We start from the raw sequence: 20,997 nt of genomic DNA, 5'->3' as shown, positions 1-20,997 counted from the left end.
TATTAAAACAAGTACAGCATCATCCTAGGAAAATTAACAGTGTATTAATACACTTTATGTGGCCACTTCATCATTTTCTAGCTTTAGACTTTCCAGAACAAACTTGATGTCTAATTGGAATAAATATATTAATTTATGGGTTTTTTAAGTCTTGCAAGAATAGAGGAAAAGGGTATTAGAATTTTAAAACATGTATTATTTGAATTTAAAAATATGTATGTCTTCAAGCTAACCTTTCTTCTACTTCCAGGTCAGTCAGCTCCTCAAAGGTATAGACACTAGTTACTCAGACAATTAATGACAGATAAGCCACTCCTCATCATTTCTCTTGAAGTGCTAAATTTAACTCTCTGGTTAAGACAGACACAGGCAACATAAGCACATCACAAAGTTCCATCAGTGAGCTTCCACTGCTCTCAGATATCTCAGGCATCAGACAGCCGTGTCTGATTTCGGTGAACCAAAGGCTGTGGGGAAATCCCAACAGACAATTAAATCAATCCTTGTTCTGTAACCTGACCATAAATTTGTTTTCTCAGAGCATGGCTGAACCATTTCATTCTCTAGAATCTACATATGATGAAATAGCTTTCCACTTGCTTCATCTTATAAGTTAGCTCCTTTCCATATCTTCTGGTTTAGGATCTACATATTTGGTGGCTTTAATACTGACCCTAGAAATGAACTTAAAATTAATTAAAAGAAAATCTTTTCAAGTAAAAAAAAAATTAAAAATATTAAAAAAATAAAAAATCAAGGATTTTGACCTCTACAATAAAAAGATATTGGGGAAATTTTAGGATCATTAGAAAAGCTCTAAACACCTCGAATTCTTCTGTTAGGTAGTTTGGTTGCTAATACAAATAAAAGCACAACTGAATCAGAGAAGGCTTCCTTCTGGTTTTGGAAAGCAGTTACCACACCTTTTTGAAAAGGGTACTGGAGGCACCTAAGACTGTGCCCTGTCCTTTTTCATACATGCTCAGTTCATACTCTCAGCTGTGCACTGTCTTTGTTTCTGTGCATTGTTAACTTCCATGAACACTCAGGGCCCACTGTGCAGAGCTCGCCCTCACACTTCCTACTCCTTTCATGCCATTTATTCTTCATCTGTAGTTTAGCATGCTGCATTAAGTATGTTATAATTCCGCTTCAGTGGCAGAATAAAGAATCTGAAGTAAATGTGCTCTGCACAAAGTAATATACTTATTAGATGGGTTTTGGCAGAAGCCCTTCCTGAAGGCCTAAGACACTGCTATCAAAATAAGCTGAACCCTCAGAAATATTGATACTTCTTCATTCATGTTCAAGTCACAGCTGTCACATAGCCTCCTTTGGACATCTATAGAAATACTGATCTGTCCCAGCTGATCAAGATGCTTGTCTGGGACAGGAAAGAGATGAAAACTTGGATCCGTGATTCCTCCATTTCAGGAAAAGGCTGGAGCTTGGGACTCTAAGCAACCTGGTTCTAGTGAAATGTTAGCTGCCCATGTCAGGGGGCTTGGAACTAGATGGTCTTCAAGATCCCTTACAATCCCTTACAATGATTCTAATTTTTATGAATTATATGCAATTTCATAGGCACCATTTAAAGATAAAATATAGAGGTGTAGTATGCAAATGACAAGAGCACTTAAACCCTATTAGCCAAGAGAGAAAGAATAAAATTTTAGGATTTTTCACAGGTAACAGAAAGAACTGTTTGAGACAAATATAATATATTCTTGTATAGAAAAGAACTAATGCTTCCCTTGGACTTGGGTCCCTTGGCTGGAACGGATGGAACGATGTAGCTGCATTTATTTAAAAAAAAAAGAGTCATGAAAAAAGGAACTTATTAGGTGTTTGGGGCCAAGAAGTAGCTGTATCTTTCTATGCATTTATTACAGAGATATTTTCCACAGTTAAGTTATCTACTTCTTGGACATTTTGAGTTAATTTTTACTTTGAAGACCGCTAAGGAAAATACCTAAGGTGAAACTTTAAATGTTAAGAGAGCTAAGGTGAAATGATCAAACATCTCAGTTTAGCACAGAGGTTGGTACAAAATAAAACTCCTAAACAAGAATGTTTTCTGAAAGTAGTTTAATACCAAAGAAGTATTTCTGATTATATCACAGCTATTTAATTAATTAAACAGCAATTTTGATAACTCTCTTTGACTTATCCAGTTAAAGGTATCATACAAACGTTTAAAGGCAACCAGCAGAGCATGAAATCTGGGATTACACAGGACTATCAGTTCAGAAGGATGTGGTGTTGGTTTTATTCCAAGTCTCAAGGATATTGATGCATTACTTAACACACCAGTTCCTGATAACAGGAATGTCAAGTTCAGGTGTATGACAAGGAAACCTGTAGCCTTCCTAGTTAAAGGGATGAGACTGGAATTCAAGCACACCTGGAAATTTCCAAAGACAAAGAGAACCTAACATATCTCAAAACACTAGTCTTTTCTAAGCCAGACCCATGTTGGTTGCAACTTGAACTCTGATATTTGAACATTTGCCTCTTCAGGCTAATTCCTGTAATTCAGGGGTTTTTTTGTATTTACAGAGTGGATAATTTTTGTTCTGCATCTAGCAGGACCAGAAGATTCATTTCAGCCAGCGCCCCACTGCTTCTCTCTTTGGACTGTCCAAGGGAACCAAGTCCTCTGATTTTTCTCCCATGCAGTTAGCACAAGAGTACATGCCAAAGGCTTCATCTGTCTGTACCAAACCAGCTGACAGATGGTATGGCCAGCTCCAACCTAGACATGCAAATCTATCTGAACTTTGTCAGACTTCTGAAGAGCCCTTTGGGTACAGCTCCTCCAGGTTTATGATTATGATATGAGATTAAGGTCCCTCAAAGCCAGCTTTGCACCAACGCTACTTCATTTGATCTCTGTTGAGGCTCAGCTAATATGCCTGACAGGATTTGAGCTGCTCTGCACAGGTTTGCAGCTCGTTTATCAGTCACAGTTTAAAAACTGCAATGGAGAACTGAGTGTCCCTGTACTAAATCTAGTCAGGTACTCAGCACCTCCTCTCTCAGACACTGTTTTTGAGTCCCAAAAGTTTAGCTTCTTAAAGAACAGGACAATGTCCCATTTATTTTGCTCCTCTAGTTTTAAATCCTGTATTAATGCTGTACTTGTTACTTGGCCAGCCAAGTAAGACCGTGACTATTATAAGTCAACGGCTGGGAAGCCTGGGGTTTAATACTTCATATAAATTCTGGCACCACTCAATTTTCTCAACAACATGTTCTCAGAGTCAACCGAAACTCCAAGGGGAAAAATTGTGTTCCCATACATTAATGGGCTATGGAAAATGCTGGTTCTGTCTTTGACAAAGTTTTAACCAGACGCATAATTCTTCTCATTAGCAAACTGAAGAGGCATGCATTTGTTACTGATGCAAATGTAACATTTGTATGGATCAGTAAATAATTTTCCATATCAATGTAAATAGGCTTGGCAGTTTGAATCTGCCACAATTTTCAGTGGTAATTATGCAAATGTCATACAATACCAAAGGAAAACAGTTTCCTAAAATATTCATGTGGGAATATCTGTTATTATAGCAAGATATGTAATATTCAAAGTACACTGACCAACAAATGTCTATGACAGCTCTATTCTGCAGGAACAGTAAGGAATGCTCAGTGCCATCCTTCATACTTGTGGTCACAATAATTATTACAAATCATTCTTGTTAATCTGCCTCCAGGGGTATGGCTGTGTAGTCCACCCACAAAATACTCAACAGCTAAGTGTGCACTGCCACATACACTGCCAGAATATGCCACTGTGCCCAGATCACTGTATGCCATAGAGGGCTGCTTTAGAACATGTTCGCTGTCATAACCTGAAGGAAGAGGCATTATCTTACAAAAACATTTTTCTTTCACTGGGCCTTTCAGAGTTCTCAGGAAGATTCTCACCTCATTTGTATGTCTGCAGATTAGCAGCAATTACTATCTTCAAGGGAATTCCATATTTAAAGTTTCACTATAAAGGGTGATGAAATCCACTGAGTCCAGTATTAGAATTGTAATGTGTTTGCTATTGTAAAAATAGGCCTTTAGATTCACTTTTTTAGAAGTTCATATCTTACATGACCACCAGGTCTAGACTGGCACTGGGCACAGCACTTCTGCCTCTGCACTATTGGGAAACCCAGTGTCTTCAAGTAGCAATATCTGGGGATACAGAAGAATGATACTTAGTCCTTTGTGACAAGGGACCCTTGACAGAATGAAGGATTCCTGACATTTTGGCAATTTTAAAAAGTAGCTTCTTGACAATGCATCATCACTTGTTGGCTCTTCTTCAGTGTTTAGGGGCCTGGATCTTTCCTAACAAGGTCACAACGCTGCCTATTTCAGGGAGATCCCACTATGAGTCCAGCTGGAATACCTACTAAAGATGTGGAAGTGTAGGAGATGCTAATAATACCTCTGAAGATAAGCAGAGTAATTTTCACTGAGGTCTGTGGAAACAAAAGCAAAAATATGCCTGTAATTCCTTTTCTGACCCTTTCATACCACTGTGATCAGGATTCCTGGTTTTTAGATTAACACATGACTGAGGATGAAAAGGCTGGTCTCTATACCAGGCCATGACCACAAAGAAAGTGGTTATAAAATGGGTGGTGTGAATGAAACTTCTGCAAGTCCTTAGACTGCAAAATCAGAGATTGGAGAGAAGAAAGTGGATTGACAAAGAAATAGACCCTTGCCTCAGAAAGTGTCCTGCAATCTGCCTCTCTATCTAAATTGGTCGTCACCTGTTGGTCAAAGGTTGTCACACTAGGAGAAGAGCAATAAAATATCATATAAATCTTATAATCTTTACTGCATTCATCCTGTTAATGATTATCTCCCTGCCAGCTGATGTCAGCAGCAAATTACACTACAGGTGAAATCTCTAATTTCTGATCTGATCCCCCCATTGCTTCTTTATTTCATAGTGTTACAATAGTACAGGCTATTCCAAAGAAGAACTTCCTGCACTTCTAAAGTTAAAGTTTTTATAATGCATTTAAATTCTGTAAGACTAATCTGTATTACTGATAATAACGATCTTTAACACAACGATATCTAAGAAACAGGAACATACTCTGAAGCAAACATCACTGCATCGTTTCACCCTAGAATACATCTTGATTTGATACTATGAGTATGTATCTTACCGTACAGAAAATATCCTTCTGCATCTGCAAATATCTCTGAATTTATTGTGCTGTGTCTAAAGAATCTAACAACAAGCCTTAGTATGGCAACAACTGCACAAATTCAAAGCTCTGCCTCCAAATTATTGTCTTGCTACCCATTTGAATTCAGGGTTAACATTTCCCTCAGCTGGTCTAGTGTAAAAGAACACAACATGCAGACAAGGGCAATGGGTTATTCTGATCTCTTGAGGGAGCCCATGTTTTATCTTTTCCAAAGGAGAATATTCAGTGGTACTCCACAGCCACACTAAATAACCAGCAGCTCAGTTTTGTTGGCAAGAAAAAGCCCCTGTACCTCTGTGGCATTCACCACTGTTCAGAGATCATCCCCTTTGTACAGTGACATATACCAGCAAAGAGCCTCCTCAGTCTCTTCTCAGCCACACAAACAAACTCAGCACTCATCTGCTGCTGTACATATTTCCAGTGTAGCACCCAATTCAGCTGCAGGCAGCAGAGGTCAAATAAGTACCATTAGGATCATGTAGGATCTGATCCATGTAGTCCTTTTTTCCTGCACATACCAAGAAGCTCCCTCCTCTCCAGGTCATGTTGCTAATACAGTGTGTGCAGCATAGTTCCCCCAAAGATGGCCCCACACATAGAATTCAACAGGTCCTACTACACCTGTTCAGCTTTTCTTCCTGTGGCTCTGAGGTCTCAACATACCCTAGCAATTAAAAAGTGTTTTCCTCTCCAGAACAGATGTCTCTACTTATGTAGTATGCTCACAGAAGCTCTGCAGTAGCAATGTCTTCCACATGCTTTCAACATCCTTGCAACTTCCAAGGCTCCCTGATGAGCAGCTGTTCCTGTGAGCCAATCCAACCACTTCTGCAGTTCAACAGTAACTGTGCTGTGAATTCACACACTCTTTCAGCTTCACTGATAGGAAAAGCAGAGTTGGGGACTAAAGCTGGGAAATCAGCTGCTGTATCCAACTCTTTGTATTTTCCTACAGAATCAAAAGCAAAGCACACTTCATGGTGATTTCTGGATCTACAAAGATCACAAGGCTACAAAGAAGGAATCCTGAATTCTCATTCTCACTCTGACACATCTCTCCAGACTGCATTGTTATTCCATAATCAAGTAGTTAATTTGAAACATATTAATGTTTTAATGAATACAGCCAAAATAATAATAATAATGATAATAATAATAATATACTGCAATGGTTAAATAATACAGCATATTAGGTACGTGACTCCATATTATTCAGAACTGGCTTTAGTGTTCCCATGCATCTGTGTCCAACTCACCACAAATTATCATTAAAATGAGAGTGCTGGTTCCCAAGTCATGGTATCAGTAAGGAGTTGAATCCTTTTGCTATGCTGTTCCATATATGCAATAACCATGCCATGACTATCAGGTATTTTTCAAACAGTTGTCTAAGTAATTTGCATATCATGTCTTTTACTATTCTTGTTTTTTCTTATCTTTGATGTGTGTCTCATCTGTAATTTAGATCTTGGCAAGTGCTTTGAGGTACTTTGAGTTTCTTAAGGGAATCTCTTGCTAAGCACATTTCTACTTGCAACTTCATTTATACCTTCCTTTTTTTGAAGTTATTGCTGCTGATCACAGTAATCAGATTTTGGCAAAGCTTCTGTTTTTATTGCTACTCAAACACAGTCCTTGTTCAAGACCTCTTAGAAGTGCTGAAATGTTAAACCTTACCTGCATTGCCATGCCGTGCTATAACACACACTTGCTATTTCAATACTCTGCAAGAAAGGAAAGCCCTTTTTTCACCTCTCTGTCAGGTCTTTAGTGGCCTTTAAGGTCCTGACCAGCCTCACCTCAGACCCCCATTCACATCCCTACCTGTTGGGGCCCTATTTAGGGTCAGGTTGGGCTTTACCATTATTCCCCTCTTCAAGCTCTGTCACAGCCTGTGACTGGACAAGGACTCAAACTCTGGACTGACTTCCCAGCTAGACTCCTGCCTTGTGTCACCACAGTTAGCACCCAGGTGGTATTCTGGTGCTCTCTCAGACATCTGCCTTTTAAGGGTGGGGACTTTCCTCAAGGGATTATAAATTTTTGATCCTATAACCAGGAAGACTTCGACTTTTCCTTTGAGGAATGACAGCTTCTTCCTTGACATTAAAACCAGCCTACTCTGAAGTCCAAAACTGTAGCAAAGGAAATAATTATGGTTCAAGGAAAAACTGCTAGTCCTGAAATATGCTGAATATCTGTTCTGTGGCCATGCAATGTTTTGCAAACCTTCCATTAGAGATTGAGTAGGGACCAAGATTTCAATCTTAAGTCTAAGATGCTTCCAGGATGAAGAAATGTTTCCAGGAATATTTAACATGCAGTCAAACTCCATGGCTATGATCTGTTTTATTGTGAAATATAACATTTTATTGCTTTGTCTTCAGTTGACACTACTTAAGAATTTGGAGCTCTCATTGGCTTGCTTGTTTATAAGTACCTTGTGTGAAAGTACTTAATCTCAGCTCCAGCTTTCATATTCTGAGCTGTAAGGTGCTGGTAATGGTGTGGTATCTCATGATGCTGCCACATACATACTATGGAAAGACATGGTAATTCAAAAGTCACATAGCTGCACCTATTTTACAAATTATTCAAAGGATGCTGATTTCTCTGCTTATAATGTTAATGGGAGCTCTTAGACCCTTTTTTTTGACAGAGTTATCCAGTGAAGGACATTGACACTAATCCAATCACTTTCTGGTCATGGAAACTGAAGACTTGTAACATTTGTCTTGTACTCAGGCATAGTAATAACAGGAGAATATCTTATGGGAGCATTGGATTTAATTTTTGTTAAGAGGTTACAGCATTCAGGTCTCCTGAATTGTGAATATTTTTGTAATAACTGTCAATAAACTTATGGCAAACTGATTCTTTTTCCACTGAAATTTCAAGAATATGAGAAAACCCCACTGTTCTAACCACCATTAGCATGACTTTAGAAAAAAACCCAGCATGTCAAGTAATTTCATTATTTCTTTAAAGCAGTGCAAGACCTGTCACTTCCATAAAATGCACATTGCTGTTCATGGCACCCTTTCCTTCTGCTCATTCTCAGGCTATACTCTCATTCAGTATCCTATTAGCTGGTCAGTTTGAATGAGTCTTTCTAGATTTGAAATCCTTCTTCTCCCAGCAGAAAATTAATCTACTGATGGTATTTCTGATTTGCTAACCCTGAGGAACAGCATGCTTTGCCAGCTTGGAAGCCAGCATTTCATGTCAGGCAAGCTGTACAACATGCTGTGTTGCCTGATAAAAAAAACATGCAGGCTCTTCCTATTAACTGCTTCCTAATGAATGAGAGTTTAATCATTGTACTGCACACCAGTCAGAATCTGCCACTAAAGGCAATACTTCAGCTCTGGGCTTGGACAAATGCTTCTAATCATCTCCACTAAATAACTTGCCTCTGCAAGTGCTTCATCCTGAAAGCTCATGTGAGAAGTATTAATACTGTCCACTGGAAAACACAAAATAAGACAAAATTAAGACTTGACAATAAGTACTGTACAGGTATATTGGTGACCAGGACTCAGCGATTGAACATAGGCAGTCATGGCATTATGTAATTGAGGAAAAACAGCTTCAAATGACATAAGAAAGTAACTGAGTAGGTGTAAGTCTCACTGCAGTGAGAACAGTGAGCAGAGTCAGCAAAGTGTGAACTGGAACCTCACAGTCCTATGCGACATAGTGCAGCACTTCTCTTAGATAGCACCACAATAAATACTGAGAATCTGAACAGCTGAACTTTGGGAGCCTGTGTATGGTCTTGTAAATGGTCCCTATCTACATTAGGTTTTTGAGAATAAGAATAGGGTCCTTTTTCCTTAAGAAGTAACTTACAGATATCAAGCACAAGCATTGGCACAACTCAAGTTATGTAGTTATGAAATGTTGGAGTCTGGCTCTAAAAAGAAGACCAATTCATAAAAAGTACATTTGGGAACCAGAATGACTGAGTGCACCTTAAGTATCAGCACCATTAAGAACCTCAATTCAGAATGGGATGGCAGGGAAACTTAATCATTCTGCTGTTCATATGAGAACACGAGTTAGGAGAGGTCACACAGATGCATTAAGACCCTGTCCTCTTAGTCTGTTGTTTTGGGATTTTTTAAAGGAAAAAAAAAAAGACACTGAAGGATATACCTAAAGCACAGAAGTCATCAGGCAAGTGCTGGGCAATCTCCCAAACAAAACAACATTTGAAACTTGGGGCCTTGTTCCTACAACTTTGAGGTTATTTAGCTGAAGGTCACTTTTCAAAATCTTCCTATGGTAATAAACATTGATATCAGTCTATTTTTATACCAGCTCCCTTTTCCATGTGATAACACTAATGCTCTTTCTGTACAATTTGACAACCATTAAAGCCACTCCTGATGAAAGAATAAAGTCCAACCAGATGTAATATGATAGAATCACTTCTAGCATTTCAAAATGTACTGCTGAATCCTGAGTAAACTATTAACCTGTTTACTGGAAGACTAATTGCAGTCTTAGCAGAATAGTACAGAAATTGCCCAGAAAATGAATACACAGTTTCCATTCAAGCAATGTGCTGTACTTAGAGCCAGCAGCTGTGGCTACCTATATTCAAAATACAGCACTCCTATCAGCCCAAGTCTAAAACAGGGCAGTACTTTGACACTTTGAGTAACCAGACACATTGATTAGGGTTCCCTCACTGCCACCTTCATACAGCTGCAAACTCATTTGTTCCCTGCTTCTGAGAAGGAGAAGAGAACAGGAGAGTTAAATCCAGCTGTCCTCAGGGCAGCATGGATGGGAGGGAGCACAGCCTGGCTTTTCCACTCCAGTCTGAATGACTGGCCAACAGTGGAGCAGATTATTTCACAGTGAAGCTAGTGTGAAGAAAGAAAAATTATACTAAATCAGAAGGAAATAATTTTATTATCCACACCTGTTCTTCATTGGTATGAAAGTGAAACATCTGTTCCTATTTATAAATGAGCAATGAAGCTGCCACAGAGTAAGACAATGGAAGCCTGTCCTCATGAGAATAGCAAATGTACCTTTACAAGATAGGCAGCTCAAGAAAGAAGCATGAGTTTCCAGATTCTGGAACAGGAAGCTAAATCATAATCTGATATAAAAATCCCTCAGAGACATATTTCCAACACCCCTGGATTACTTAACTCACAATTTTTGGAATTTGATTATATAAGGTGTAGAAATAATAATACAGCTCTGGGGACAAGCATAAACACAGGTCTAGTCCTGGCTGCTCTTACATTGATGGGAGATGGACATGAAAGGCTGCAGATGGAAGAGGAAATGAAATCAGAAGTGTTACACATCTGTCATTGAGTCACACAGGTGCCAAAAATCAACCACCCTAAACCCACCAGACTTCTTTATTAACTGCCCCATCAGGAAAATATTTTTAAATATATCCATCTTACAGAGCATTTATATAGAAATCTTAGTGATCAGGCCTCACCTTAGAAAGCAAGTTCCTTTAGCCATCACCTCCTTTGACCACTCTCTTCCCAGTGCTTTTATTCAGAGCAGTTAAGGCCATTTCCTCTGCTCCCTGGTCATTGCCTGGCTTCACCTCTTTCTTTCTGTAAATCCCAGCAGATCAAGGGATTTAGAACTGTATTTAAGATACTAGTTCATGCTGTTCCCAGGCAGAAGGCTGCTTTAGTAATTTGCTGAATAAAAGCACATTTTTTCCCTTGCTACAATGATTTCTGACACTACTAAAGCTATGAACCAGAGCTGGAAAACACCTGACAATGTGAATTTTATACATTTTCCCCTGATAAAAGACACTGATGTATGAGGTGCTTTACTGACCCCAAAGAGGAATGCAAATGCTTTGAGAAGACATTATAATTAATGTTGCAGAAACAAATCCAAGACAGTAGAAGCAATGCTTTGTCTGAATTGAGCTAGTTTCCAAGGATTTAATTAGCAAAGAGTATGACCTGATAGTATCCCTTACTGGAACAGACAGTACCCCACTTAGCCAATCAGAGGGCCTGGGATATAGGGCTGAATGTGGAATTAGCACTGCTTGGAAGAGTTGCTGAAATCCCTGCTACACTGGGTGCTCTGCCCTGGGTGAGGCTGTGGGATTAGTACTAAATTTTATTTTCTAGAGGAATGATGGAGCCTTGCATTTACAGTCATCAGATAAAAGGCACATGGCCACAGAGAGAATTTGCTTGGACACCACCACTGGTCACGTGCATGACCTGAAGCAACATAACTCTCCTTTTCTTCAGGACTCTGTATATCAGGACTTTCAGTATATCTCAGGAGACAGAAAGTCCTGAGCCTTATTATACTGCAGGAAAGGGCTGGCACAAGGTGAATGCAGACACCTTGATAAATGTGGCACTGGCAATAATCCAAAAGATCAGAGAAGCATAACCAGAATATTTCTGTTAAAATGAGGCACAACACTGTTTTTCATAGGATTCCAGGAATGTGAAGCTGCAGCAGGTAATACATACAAGCTTTCAGGATAACCCTGAAAAGCATGTACTGATTTTATTTTTCTACTACTTAAATTTTTTTGTAAATTAAACTACAATTTTACTGTTTTGGTAGTTTGAGTTTTTGATTTTGGTTGGGGTTTTTTTTATTTTGTTTGGTTTTTTGTTTGTTGGGGGGGGTCATAATTTATTTTTTTTTTCCTGGACAGTCAGTGCTGAATTGGATAATTGAGTTCACTAGGAAGCACTTGAAAAACAGGGCTGCTTGTTAAAATGGTTCATGTGAATCTGGGAGTCTCAGATGAGTGTGTGCCTAACTAGTGTCACAGGACAATAGGGAACAGCTTGTGCAGCATGTTAAACTCCAGTGAGTCTGCCTGAAGGCAAGGCTCTGAACCCTGCTTTCTCTGCAGTACTAAATGTGCAGCTGTCTCTGAGAGGAAGATAAGAAAACCAAACTCCATCTTGGCAAAGCAGAAAAAGGCCTTTCTGTTTCTCTATCTAGAACACTGAGAGGTTTTTACCTGGTATACATAAAGCAGCACTACTAAAATGTTCCACACAGTCAGAAGCATTCCTTTGCAATCTAGGTGAAATATCCCCAGAATAACAGAATTTATATATCTATCCTGCACTAGGACAATGGATAAATGGAAAATTAAGAAGGAAGGACTAGAGGATGGAAATAGACTTCACTGTTCTTACATTAACAACTTTGTTATAAAGACAGTACAAAGACGGTTTTGTTTAGCTTTAGTTTCTTTTCCCAGTTTTCTCTCCTACAGTCCCTGTGTGAAGATTTGAACGTCTTTGGCAGTAACAAATATATTACAGACCAAAATACATGAAAGGAAGAGGGTGTCATAGCTTTAGAAAGAAAACAGCTAACCTTCCAGCTGGAGTAGATGGTGTCAGATCTTGTGCAAAAATGCCCTTATAGTCAACATGATGTACAAATTTTTATATAAAATTAAGAAAATTATTACAGCTATGTCTCTGAGCTAAGTTTCTGTTGACTTATTTCCATTCTAAAAGTCACGTTGAACTTAAAGGTGTGAGAAGGATTTCAATAGATTGCACTTTGCTTTATTGTTATCCTAATTATATGTTGCAGAAACAGCATTCTAATCTTGGAAAAATAAGATATCGTCATTGCAAAACAATGCTGAACAGTTTGTCCTTTGACTTTTTAATCTTTAGACTGAATCTTCAATATTGAAAAATGTTGTTGACTGCATAGATATGAATTCTGGTAATTCAGTTGGTGATTGCTTTGTCTGAGAGTCAAGAAGTGCTCTTCTCGGCTGAGCAGACATTTTAATGGAATTATTTAAATTAAAAGAACTTCATTTGAAGTTATGTCATTATGAGGAGGAAGCCAGCTGAATGAGAGCCTGTAAAGTAATATGAATTACTTGTAATCCAAATTACATATGTTGAATTACAAATGATGAATAGCACATACCTACCTGCCCACATGGCTATGCTGATATGTGTCCTTATGCTTCATTTCATACTCTCCCTTCCTTTTTTTAGTGCCCTACTTTTTTCTTGTGTCTAAAACCAGCAGATACAGTCTCTGGGCAAGGACCAAGCCTCTGACCTGTCTAAAACCATTAGGTTGCTCTTGAATATATGTACATAAATAGGAAAAAGTTCTGTGAGGGACAAGCATCAAACATTCTATATCTAAGTTTTGCCCTTAGATCTCGCAATAAATGGAGGCAATTCTCTGCTCTACTTCTTGGTCTCTCTGCAGTGAATAGAAATGGTATTACTGACTTCAGTAAGAACCAGAAACAGCATATACAAACTGGGCTATGTCTTTGTAAAAGACATTAGAACAGAGGCTGAAAAGTTGGTGGCTTTATTCATATATATCATGGATATAAATTATGTACATGTATCCATAATTTCTACTATTTTGATGTAATATTTCTGTTTCTTGGTAATTTTTGTGGCTTGCATTGCCAGATCTTGGAAGGAAATTCTGTGTAGTAAAGCTAAGTTCCTGTTAAAGTCTGCCTTTGGCATTTGAAGAAAACAAAAATTAAAAAGTAATTAAAGTAAGAAAGAAGGGTCTGCAGGAAACACCTGGCTGTACGTACTGTAGTTTATCCTGGGAAACACCAGCATTTAAACTTCTCCATGGACAGCAGAGGCAGCAATCCTACAAAAAACACCAGCATTTAAACTTCTCCATGGACAGCAGAGGCAGCAAAATTAAAAGTGAATTGGTGCATATGATCCAATCTCATTTGGCATCTGATTACCAGTGGAGAAGCTCTTGGATAAAAGGTTAAAACCTCTTGTAGAATTCAGATAGCCTAAGACACTAATGGGTTATTTCCATAATGGTAAGCCTCCTTCTCTTCATTTGGTTTTGGATATAAAGGATGCAACTCCTTATTTGGTTTAAAAAAGAGATTAAATACTCATAATCTGTAAGATTTCTGTGTTTCTTTGATTTTGTTTGTGCCACATTTTCTTCAGTGCAATTTTTAACAAGTGTTAATTTTTGCTGGTCTGTTTATTTATGCCCTTGGAAATCTTTTTTACTGTACACAAGCACAAAATAATCTGTTATATACCTGAAGAGTAAAGATGTCCTTATCTTTGTGTGGGAAGATCTATTACTTTGAATCCTGCTGGTCATAATAAAAATTAGTTTAAATATGAGGACTTACTGTTGGCAAAAAAAATGTACTCCCATATTAGCTTGGGTTTGCTAAAACAGAAAAGAATTGTATTCTTCCTGTGTGAAAGCAATTTGCTGATTCTTGCCCTGAAGGACTGCTTTTTTCCTTTAAAAGCAGGGGCAGGCTCAGAGGCAAAAAAAAGGAAATGAAGCATTAGACAGCCCAGTGATGGTCTCTACTCAGCCTGCAGAAAAGGACGTGACTTTCAAACAACATCAAATAAATATTGTTCATTTCAGAGCCCTCTTCCTTCAGGCAAATGTGCTATCTGGTATTCCCAGTGCATACAACTCACCTCACCATCTCACATACGCCTGTTTGTGAAAGTATACGAGAGGAGCGATTTGGGAATTTGCCTGGGAATCAGTCCGGTCTCTGTCTATCTCCTGCTCTACCCAACCACTGGAGCACCTGTTGCTGGTGGGTATGGGGAGGTAAGGACTGAAGAAAACAGAGCTCGTCTGAGGAAGAGAGATATATTGTATGCAGGGCAAAACAGATGAAGCAAATGCTGTGGAAATCCCAAAGACATAGTTTGTTCTATTTCCATTTTGCATTTAAAGAGGTTCAGCTGGGAGGGGGGAAGGGAAGAGAGCCATATCTATAATTGTTGACTTTCTTTCATCCTCCAATCTCTTGATTAATTTTAAAATGCCTTAATACAACCACAATCCTGTTTGCAAAGGGGAAAAAAGAGGATTTTAAAAATACAGTAGTAAATGAAGCTGTTTATGCAACTCTAATTGTTTTCTTTTTCATCAGCTTCATCACCTAACCAAGAAAATGAAATAGGTAACAGACTTGGAAGTAACCTAAATACATGTTGGCAGACAATTGCCCTGAGATTATATCCCCAACCAAGGAAACATTTCTATCCTTGTTGTATCCTTTTCACTAACTTGGTTTCATTTAAGAAACTTTCCTAGCGCTGGAAATCACATGAGCAATTATTTATCAGCAACTTGGAAAAACTTCTGGTCAGATTCAGCAGCAAAGGATCACATGAATTTATACAGCCAAAGAGATCAGAAATCTTCTCAGTCTGCTTCTCTTGTCAGTGGCTGGCATAAGGTGCTTCATAACAGCATCTATGGCCCTTCGTTATGAATGCTGTCATGAATGAGATATATGTGAGAATAACATGAACAGTTTCCTTCTAATTTGTGCCAAATTCACAACCTTTGAAAGTCCTATGAGTTTCCTTGCTATTATATGATGGCATAAGCAAGCTGTCTTTACCTAAGCTACACATTATTTTTACACTGTTATTAAATATTACTACTCTTTTTCAGATTCTTAAATAGTTTGCGATTGACTGTTATGGAGTTGTCCCCAGTGTCCCCTGTATTCAGTTATAAGAGTGGAAGATTCAGTCTCTTCATCTCTTTTAGTGATTAAAAGGATGATTAATTCTTCTATTCTGCCTTGCCAGTTAGTTTGATGACTTCTTTTATTTCCACTGTATCTTTTCTAGTAAGATGAGAAACCCACAATTTACTGTAAGTGAAAACATGCATTCAACTGAAAATACTCGTTTCCAATGTAATCTCCATTACCTGCTCAATGAAGCCAGTATCATACCTGGTTTCAGTACTGACTGTTCCACGCTGAGCAGACACCCCTACTGGGCTGACTGATGATTTGTTTTCACTCCATCAGCCTCTGAACTTCCCCTGACATTCAAAGGAGAAAGCAAGTACAAATAAGTTTGCCCTGAAGGTTAACAGTTTCAGGCTGGGGCCAGTCAAGGTAGGAAGGAAATTTTACACATCTTCTCCATCAAAATGCTTTCCTTCTTGTGCTCTGCTTTCTAGACATTGAAAAGGATCAATAAAGTGTATACTGATTGACACAGCTGTGCTTGAGGGTAGAGGTGGTACCTCAGGAAACTCCAGGTATCAAGTAGATTAAAAGCAGTGTCTTGAAGTGCAAGTGGAGACACAAGGTCTTGTAGGACATCACCCTCACTCACAAAACAAAGTGAAGAGAGTAGAAAGCAAGTTTTTCATTCTAGAGGATAAAATGCCTCCAAAAGTTCATCAAGGAATTTCACACAGGATTTCTAAAATACAGTATTTCATTTTCCCATGCGTCTGCTGGTAGGCCAATGTATCCTGGAACTTACACCATAATAGCTTGTTTCTCACTTTTGTTTAGGAGTTTGTTAAGCAAGATACATGTTGAGTGATTCGGAAAAATTTGCTACATAAGTTAATTCATATTTTGTTGATACAGTAGAATTCTCCTCAGGAGAATTAAAGACATTGGAAGGTGAAGAGTGCATAGCCATAAACCGTAACTATTTTAATGGCCAAAAGGGTACAAAAATGTAACAATAGTAAAACATGGTAGAATTGGAAAGTTGGAACTGTATTCACTGGATCCAGACTATTCTGGTTTTGTATTAAAGGTTAATGAAGAGAATGGAAAACCACAAGGAATCTCATCTTAGCAGCATTGCAGTGGAAGTTATACAATAGAGTTGAAGTTATGAAGTTATATAATAGAGTATATGAAGTTATGAAGTTATGAAGTTATATAATGAAGTTATATAATAGAGTATAATAAGATATCACATCAAACAATATCATCATGATTAAGTAGCAGAGGAACTTCTTACAAGGGCATGTAGGGCATGTAGGGCAGGTAGGGATAGGATAAGGGGTAATGGCTTTAAAGTGGCAGGGTAGATTAGATATTAGCAATTCTTCACCGTGAGGTTGGTGAGACGCCCCGTTCCTGGATGTGTTCAAGGCCAGGTTGGATGGGGCTTTGAGCAATCTGATTTAGTGGAAAATGTCCCTGGTCATGGCAGGAGGGTTGAGTCTAATTCTTAAGGTCCCTTTTAACTCAAGCCATTCTGTGATTTTATGGTAAGTGTTCATTTGATTAGATACATGATATGATATGATATCTTATCACGAACATGACATGATAGAGCAAGCCAAATGAATGCAGTTTGATTTGCTTTATTTCCATGAATAGTATAAGAGATGACATTCACATTTCAAGGCACAGAATCTATATCTAGGAATTTGAAACATGAAAAAAGAGAGAAAGGAAACAAAGCCTGTGCTAATGGTAACACAGTACTTCACTGAGAACAGGCTTTGAGGTAACTCCCCTCAGCCTCAACCCTAGTGATAAATACATCCAGCACTGACCTGCTGGGGCAGTACAGCAGAATCCAGATTAAGTTGTGGGGCTGCACTGCACTTCAACTGGTGTGTTACAGACAGAACTTGTCAGTCTGCAGCAGGAAATAATGCAGTCCTCCAAGGCAGTGCATCCAAGAGTATCCTACAAACTGAGCACAGATTTTAAAGATCTGAATGGGAAAACAAGGATGGCTAAATAAATGCTGACTTTCTCAAGTCAGTTCAAAACATTCGCACTTTGAAACAACAGAAACACAAAAGAACTTGTTTTGTAGTTACAAACTGTCATAGATAAGATTGTGAGTGGAACAAGTACCATTGCAAGCCAGTAATTACTAAGACTTGTGAACTCTAGGGGATTAATGATTGCTAGAGGATGCAAAGCCAAAAAGATAGAGACAAAATCAGTCATTACAGACACAGGAAAACACTGGACAAGGGAATAATTTGTGACAGTTTGTTTCTGACTTGGTGGAACAACAGTCTAACCAGTTTCATATTTCTCAAATTAATGACCTAAAGATTTTTTTGGTAGGGGGCCACAGGGGAGAAATCTACAAGTGCAGCTGTGCCAGAAAGCTGTCACGACAGCAGATTGCTTCATGTCTTCTTATTTTGCAACGAAAAATTGAAGGAGTGTTATTTTAGCATAAAGAGAGACAAATTCCTCCTGATGGAGGCAGAAAGGATCCATTTATAATTCCAAAATCTTGCAGGAAGGGCAGTTCAGAGAGCAGAAGGGAATCAGAAATCCTTAGACTGCTGCCCTCATGTTGCTCTAAAGTCCCTGGACACAGGGAGACAAAGAGCTCCTTGGCATTGGCCCAGTAAGCGTTTCATGTTATTCCAAGGATGACTTGGCTCAGAGCAGTTGCATTTGTTGTGAGTTGCAATGGAGGTTTTTCCTTTTTTAAATATATTTAATTTCTTTTCATGTCTTTGATGTTTTCCAGAGCAGTTCTTTCCTCATTGTCAGCTTCAATTAAGGATATCCTGGGAGTATGTGAGATCTCCCTGAGGGCTTGGAGCAGACCTTCCCTAATATTGATCCTAGCTGTCACTTGCAGAAATTTTATTCCACTTTCTATACTTAAAATTGAAAATTGCATTGGAAACAAATGGCTGACAACCAGTTTATAAAAATTAGCATTCATTACATTCCTGGTAGCTGTCTGAAAAGTTATCTGGGTATTGTTCCTACAAGCATCTACACGGCCACCAGCAATGACAAGGCAGAGTAGGGTGATTCCACACTACCTGCATTTTAGGTATCCAAAGGGGCAGGGTTAAGGTAGTTGTGGTAATTCTGGTGCAATCTGGGAACTAAATCCTAGCTTGAAGTGAAATTGATTGGACAAAAACCAACAAATAATATTTTTTTATAACAGGTGTTAGCATTGCCCAGGTAACTAAAAAGACTGTTTAAATCTAAAGTTAATCTAAATTAATCTAAAGCAATCTAAGCAATCCAAGCTTGGCCAACACTTGCCTGCATTCGTGCTTGCAGTTCGTGCTGGAGCAGCCTGGGGTGATCTTTCCTTGTCTTTTCAGATCCATCATCTTGTGCAGGTAGGGAGAGGGTAAATGAACTATCTATACCTTGTCCATGAAGACCACAGTGCTCTTCTCTCTGGGGAGGTAGATCCTGTTCCATACCCCTTACTGCCTAGAAATGGCCAAACAGAGGGAATGCTGGCATTGCTTTTGGGAGCTCTGCCCTCCTGCATTGCTCCTGTGTAGAAGAATTAACAGTTTGGGCCCTGTTTACCCTTGGACATGTTTATTGGGTCTCTGGCATCAGGGAGGCTTGTTAGCACTGCTGGCTGACTGCAGGAGTGTCTGTAACAAAGCATATTTTGGATGTGGGAGAATTAAGCCTGCTCATAGCTACCCATACCAGAAATATATCTAGTTTTGGCTGCAACAAGGTTGGAATCTCAGTTATTACAATGAGAAGATCAACACTAGAACTTGTGTATAACTACACTACTGCTCTTGACTGACAGCTTGTAATGGACTTTACTACCAGCATTGTCTTCAAGGCTTAGGATAAGAAATACATATATATGTGCTGTTTAGGACTAGCTCATCCACATTTGTTTTCTAGCTCTTCCTGAAAGAAGTAATTTTTACCACTGAAAAAATCTCCAAGTGTCTTCAAACTGCAGGAAATAACTTCCTCTGCAGTCTGTAAGTTCAAACAGCATTTTTCATCTTCAGGTTAAAAATGTAAAGAAAGGCTCATGGCTTAGGAAAATAAAAATGGGAGTGATGTAAAAGTCATGTCTGAAATCAAGACACATTTACTATCTCATCACTTATGGCCTGCTCTGGTAAAGATGTCTTCTTTAAAATCTGTTGTAACTATTTTTCCTTGTCCTGCCCAATCAGAACAAAATAAAAGATTAAACGGTTTTAAATGTTAAGACTATGATCTTCAGTGCTGGCCCTGCTGCTAGAAGTGAGTTCTTACTCAATCCATTAAAGGGCACTGGTTTCCCATGTCATATCTAGTTTTGATCACAGCAGAGAAATGGGAAACAATAAAAACAGACATAATGTGAAACAGATTTTTAGCTTTCTGCTTCATTTTTCTTAGCATCAGTCTTTCGCTTTTGAAAATATGTAAATAAGAGTTATTGTGATGATTTGCAAAAAAAAAAAAAAAAAAAAAAAAGACTGTTTTTCCTGATGGTGACCGGCAGTTTTTAGAAATGTGGCTTATACTTATGAACAGATCAATTTCTAAACAGAGTGGGTGAAATTCCCCAGTTCAGTGCATCTCACTTGAAGCCTGTGTTAACTGATTGTAAAACCTGAGTCAATCCATTCAGGTGAAACTTCATTCATCTGGGGGAAAAAAAAAAAAAAAAAGGGAAGGGAAGGGAAGGGAAGGGAAGGGAAGGGAAGGGAAGGGAAGGGAAGGGAAGGGAAGGGAAGGGAAGGGAAGGGAAGGGAAGGGAAGGGAAGGGAAGGGAAGGGAAGGGAAGGGAAGGGAAGGGAAGGGAAGGGAAGGGAAGGGAAGGGAAGGGAAGGGAAGGGAAGGGAAGGGAAGGGCTAAGTAGTCAGAAACTGATGTAAAATGTTGTAATAATCATTCTCCTTATAAACAAAATCAGGAGGCAGAAAGCCAAACTGATGTGCCTGATTAAAAAATTTACTGAAGAGGACTGTGTAAGTGGAGAAATAGAGTTAAGAAATGCAGGGACTGACTTTTCAATCCTAAACTATTTTCCTTTAGTCTAGTTTCAAACAAGGTCAAGACTACCACTGTGCTCACTTTCCTCCTGCATTAGCAACATCTTGCTTGCAGGCTTAGCAAGGCCTTACTTACAATGAGTTCCCTCAAGCAGAATCAGGCTCCATGTAATTAATTTTCTTCAATGAAGTGTCGCATTGTGATGACAAGCAATAAATGGTAAATTAGATCTTT

The sequence above is a fragment of the Erithacus rubecula genome (assembly GCF_903797595.1).
Source record: "Erithacus rubecula genome assembly, chromosome: 5".
NCBI classification, from domain to species: domain Eukaryota; kingdom Metazoa; phylum Chordata; class Aves; order Passeriformes; family Muscicapidae; genus Erithacus; species Erithacus rubecula.
The sequence above is the reverse complement of the archived record's forward strand: the minus strand, read 5'-3'. Positions refer to the sequence as shown.